Source organism: Phoca vitulina, unplaced genomic scaffold, assembly GCF_004348235.1.
Source record: "Phoca vitulina isolate PV1807 unplaced genomic scaffold, GSC_HSeal_1.0 scaffold4, whole genome shotgun sequence".
Taxonomy (NCBI): domain Eukaryota; kingdom Metazoa; phylum Chordata; class Mammalia; order Carnivora; family Phocidae; genus Phoca; species Phoca vitulina.
In genome coordinates this window covers 59,220,191-59,226,190 of record NW_022589707.1, presented here as the reverse complement: position 1 = coordinate 59,226,190, position 6,000 = coordinate 59,220,191, and positions in this window count along the sequence as shown.

Genomic DNA, 6,000 nt, shown 5'->3' with positions numbered 1-6,000 from the left:
CTTTCTTTCTTTCTTTCTTTCTTTCTTTCTTTCTTTCTTTCTTTCTTCTTTCAAGGGGGCTTAGGTTTGTTTCTTTAACTTACTATGAGGAGGGTCTTTACTTACATGCTTGATATGCTAGCTATTTGAATTTGGGCAATTTACTTAATATCTTTGTGCCTTAAGTGTCTTCTCTGCAAATTATACTAAGAGTTACTGTTAGAATTAAATAAGATATCAAATGCCAAGTGCTTACTTAGCCCATGACATACAGCATGTACACAATAATTGTTAACCACTATCATTATTTTCATTTTCTCATTTTCAACTCTAAAGGAGTCTTTTTGCCAGAGTACCCCCAAAACACGGGTTGTATTATGTATGTGAAAATTAGTCATGGAAGATTTTCCAGGTCTTCAAAAAGGGCAAGTCGCCATGCTTCTTACAATTACATTAGAAAGGACAAGGTAACGTGTAAGTTGCTCACCTAAACAGTTGCTAGATTTTTAGATCTTCCATATAGTTAACCTCATACTCTCCTGAAAACTGAGGATTGGACTCGAGCTGCGCCCAATGCAGAGGAGTAACTTAGCATGTTTTCAATGAGTTTAGAAAACCTAAATTGTTTTTTTACCAATTTATTTTTTACTGCAAGACAAGAAAGTTTCTATATCCTTTTACTGTTGTAGTAGGTGCTTTTTGTTGTTGTGATTATTAAGGAATGAAATGGGGATGAGGCTGTATCCACAATTGAGGCAGAGATCAGTGTCCATTTGGTAGAAAGTGATCAAAAATTAAACTGAGCTAGGAGAAATCTGAAGCAAGACTTGATCATCACCAGGAGACAGAAAGCACTCTCTGTTCCTTAGGAATTCCAGAATCCCTGAAAAGCATATCCAGGGCACTGCAGTTACTTTCAATAGAGACTCAAGTCATTTTATTTGGATATAATAGGAAAGAGTAAGTTCATAAACTAAGGACTTTAGGACCACATAGCAGGAGCCATTTGTCTGGATTTTCAGAGGGTCATAATTCATGAGCTGTCATTTCCTTTAAGGAAGCCGTGAGAAGAGCTGTTTTACTCTGAAACTCATGAAGCTAAACTCAGGGCCCTACATTTGCATAAGTACTCTCAAGGCTCTAGGAGGGGGCCTCGAGATGTGTTCGCTCAGTCATACATTTTGGTAAACATAGCAGCAGGGTGATATTGTAACTGCATTTACTTAAGACTGCTTTCCCTTTCCACAGTGTGGTGTGGCATTGAGGTGGTGATGAGGTTCAGGTCACAGTACCCCAAAATATGCCACCGACGCTTATTGAATATTTTAAGCTGAAGTAGTTTGAGCAAATGGCAGAAGCAGGGAGGTTACTCTGACCTTCCCCTGCCCTTTTTCCCCCGAAACAGTTCATAAAACCCTCACGTAAGTGGTGCGTTCCCTATACCTGGAGGCAAGGAGCATCCTTATCTCTGAAAACAAAGGGACACCAACAAGAATCCTAACAAACAGGGCTTGCTAAACTTCCCTCAGTTTATTGCAATTACTTCATACTCCTGAATCTATCATATTCTTCCATGACTGTCCACTCTTCCTCAAACCTGCCATAAAATATTCACTTCTGTTTCTTCGGGTCTTCATTTCATTATGGCTCCTGTGTCCTATAAAACTTCTACTAAGTACATTTTTATGTTTTTCTCCTATTAACCTGTCTTTGTCAGTTTAACTTTCAGATCTAGCCAGGAACTTTAAGACGGGGGAGGAAAACTTTTTCTTCCCCTCCAGTGGCCATGGACATTTTTGGGATCCAGCTGTGGGGAAGCTGAGTTGGGGATATATTTAGTTTGCCTGTGGTGAAATGTGTTCACATGATTCACCATCTCTTCCACATACAAAATCTTGCTTTCAGGAATGCCGTTATCCTGCCCCCTTACCTGGCATGATGTGACAGAAGTGAGGGGTTAGGTCACCTGGGGATAATAATGCACTCCACAGTCTCTAGAGTACATGGTAGCGAGAAGAAATAGGTTTAAAGCATCAGAGTCAGAAGTTTATCCATGCAAAATTCTTTCAATTATCACCTATGAAAAATTGTGAGCAGAGTGTCCTTGATCCCTAATCAGAATGGACGCTCTCTTCTATTAGGTAAGAACACACACAATAAAGTAGCATAAACACACAAGATTTTTCTTCTTTTTTGATGGAAATTGCAGGATATACAATTCATCAGATTCCCTTTGTAAGGCATAAACCTGTAGCAGCCATACAAAAAGTGTTGAGAGAGGGTAAGTGTCTATGCATCTTAACTATCAGCAATTTAAAAAACCAACTTTGGTAGGGGCGCCTGCGCAGCTCAGTCGGTTAAGCATCTGACTCTTGATTTCGGCTTAGGTCATGATCTCAGGGTTGTGAGATCAAACCCGGTGTCAGGCCCCAGCGTGGAGAGGGAAAGCCTTCCTCTTCGTGTTGTGTCTCCTTGCCGTGTTGTGTGCGCTCAGCACAAACGGGGGGCTGCCACACCCTCTCTTGGCGCCCCCCACCTCCCAGGCCCTTTGTGTATGCCCTGATAGTTAACTGCGGCCTTTCAAGCTTATCTTTCAAAACCTTCACAGTTGTTACAACGTTCCTCCAGGGGAAACGTAATCTGTCAGAAAGTTGTGTTTACTTTAGAAGAACCTGTCAAATGTAGCCACTTTGGTGTTGTTCTGATAATACATATGTACATCTTAACACATTCTGGTGAGGCAGAATTTGGGAGTTATTTCTTATGTATGTTTGAAGCAGATGGTTGACTTCTAACAGGTCATTGCCAGGTGTATTTCTATAGTCTTTGAAGAATTCCATTTTAATAAAAAACTGAAAAGCCGTTTCTGAACTCAAAAAAAAAAAAAAAGATTCTCTCGCTTGCTTGCTCTCTCTCTGCCCCTCCCCCCACTCATGCTTTTTCTCTCTCTCTCTCTCTCTCTCTCTCTCAAAAACAAACAAACAAACTTTGGTAAACCCTGTAAATGAAAGATTGAATTATAGTTCTATTCTTTCTGAAGAAAATATAATAGTCATAGTCCTAAGACAAGGTGACCAAAAAAATGTTGGGGCATTATAGGGAAAGGTTGAGAAACTATTATTTGGGGGGAGGGTTGGTGTGTTGTTTTTGTTGTGGTATTTGTCAGTTTTTTAAAAATTGTATTTTGTTATGATTTCTTTTCTCATTCTAAATATTCATGTTTATGTTTAACTTTGTATTATTTTTCTTAAAGAGAATGCCTGAAATTATTTAAGTTTCAGGTCCCACAAAGCCTAAGTTGAGCCCCTGAATGGGAGGCAAAGCACAAGTTAAAAGACCTCATTTCTCCAGTTATAGTTTGGGCCTGTTTCCTACTCTGCGTCTGGTGGGAACAGCTAATTAATGCCCTTTTCTTTCAAATGTGTTGCTGTTGAAGAAAATTAAATTAATAAAATTAAATCAAAAGGAGTGTCTAGGACTCCTGTTAGAATTGGAAACTAATTACTGATCTTGAAAAAGACCACAAAAGGTTTTGTGCGTATGTGTATTATTTAGTGCAAAGGGTAATTTTTAAGAACACAAATCATGTATAGATGTGGAAAGGTAAATATATATCTGTGATTACTTGTGGGTTCTGTTTTGAAACTAATAATTAGTTTTAATTTCATATTCAAAATAATGAATGGCAATGTAATGTGCTGGAAATGTAATTGGCCTAGTCTTGCAATACACACTGCAAGGATAGGCAATGCGTTCTGTTGGTTCTGATCAGCCACATTTGTATTTTTATACACTTACTCTTCAGGTCTCTACAAATGAGAGAGTAACTTTTAAGAAATATAAAATAAGAAGAAACCTACATGTATGAGCTAGAGGAACCAAATCATTAATCCTATTTTTCATTCTAGAAAACATAAGTCATTATCATTTACTTGATAGCAATACCCACAATGCATGAGATAATATTCTCACACTGAACTGATACAAGTTCAAGCCAGAAAGATGACTTTTAATAGCTTATTTAGATTATCACCAAGTAGGCACCATCTGTTCAGAATATTACAAAACAAGAAAGGGTTTTTTCTTCTTTTTTTACTGAAGTGTAATTAACATACAATGTTATATTAGTTTCAGGTGCACAACATATTGATTTGACAATTCTATCCATTACTCACTGCTCACCATGATAAGTCTAGTCATCACCTGTCACCAAACAACATTACTACAATATTATCCCCTATATTCCTTATGCTCCTTGTACTTTTCATCTCTGTGACTTACTTATTTTACAACTGGATGTTTGTATCTCTTAATCCTTTTACCTATTTTTCCCATTCCCCCATCCACTCGCCATCTGGCAACCACGAGTTTGTTCTCTGTCTTTAAGAGTCTGCTGAGGGTTGCTAGAGTGGTGGGAGGGATGGGGTGGCTGGGTGATAAACATTGGGGAGGGTATGTGCTATGGTGAGTGCTGTGAATTGTGTAAAACTGTTGAATCACAGACCTGTACCTCTGAAACAAATAATACATTATATGTTAAAAAAAAAAAAAAAGAAGAAGAAGAAGATAGCAGGAGGGGAAGAATGAAGTGGGGAAATTGGAGGGGGAAATGAACCATGACAGACAATGGACTCTGAGAAACAAACTGAGGGTTCTAGAGGGGAGGGAGGGTGGGGGGATGGGTTAGCCTGGTGATGGGGATTAAAGAGGGCACGTTCAGCATGGAGCACTGGGTGTTATATGCAAACAATGAATCATGGAACACTACATCAAAAACTAATGATGTAATATATGGTGATTAACATAATAATAAATTTAAAAAAGAGTCTGCTTTTTGTTTCTTTCCTTCTTTGTTTTTTTAGATGCCACATAGAAGTGAAATCATATGGTATTTGTCTTTCTCTGTCTGACTTATTTCACTTACATAGTACCCTCTAGGTCTATCCATGTTGTCACAAATGGCAAGACTTCTTCTTTTTTCTAAGGTTGAGTGATATTCCATTATACACACACACACACACACACACACACACACACACACACACACACACATACCACATCTTTATCCGTCCATCAGTGGACATTTGTGTTGTTTCCATATCTTGGCTATTGTAAATAATACTTCAAAAACAGGAATGCATAAATTTTCTCAAATTAGTGTTTTTGTTTTCTTTGGGTAAATACCCAGTAGTGGAATTACTGGATCATATGGCATTTTTATTTCTATTTTTTTAAGAAAGCTTCATACTGTTTTCCACAGTGGTTGCACCAATTTACATTCCCATCAACAGTGCACAAGGGTTCCCTTTTCTCCACATCCTCTCCAATATGTTATTTCTTGCTGTTTTGATATCAGCCATTCTGACTAGTGTAAAAATAATAATTGTTATTGTGGGTTTGATTTGCATTTCCCTGATGATTAGTGATGTTGAGCATTTTTTCATGTCTGTTGGCCATCTGTATGTCTTTTTTTGGGAAGTGTCTATTCAGGTCTCCTGCCCATTTTTTAATTGGATAATTTGTTTTTTGGTGTTGAGTTGTATGAGTTCTTTATACACTTTAGATATTAGCACCTTATCAGATACATCATTTGCAAATATTTTCTCCCATTTGCCAGGTTGCCTTTTTGTTTGTTGATTGTTCCCTTTTCTGTGCAAAAGCTTTTAATTTTGGTATAGTTCACTTTTTAGTTACTTTTGCTTTGTTTCCCTTGCCTCAGGAGATATATCCATAAATATGTTGCTAAGGGTAATGTCCAATTTCTTTTAGGAGTTTTATGGTTTCAGGTCTCACATTTAGGTCTTTAATCCATTTTGAGGTTATTTTTGTGTATGGTGTAAGAAAGTGATCCAGTTTCATTCTTTTGCATGTAGCTGTCCAGTCTTCCCAACACCATTTATTGAAAAGATTGTCCTTTCTCCATTGTATATTCTTACCTTCTCCTTATAGATTAACTAACTATATAGGTGTAGGTTTATCTCTGGGCTCTCTATCCTGTTCCATTGATCTATATGTCTATTT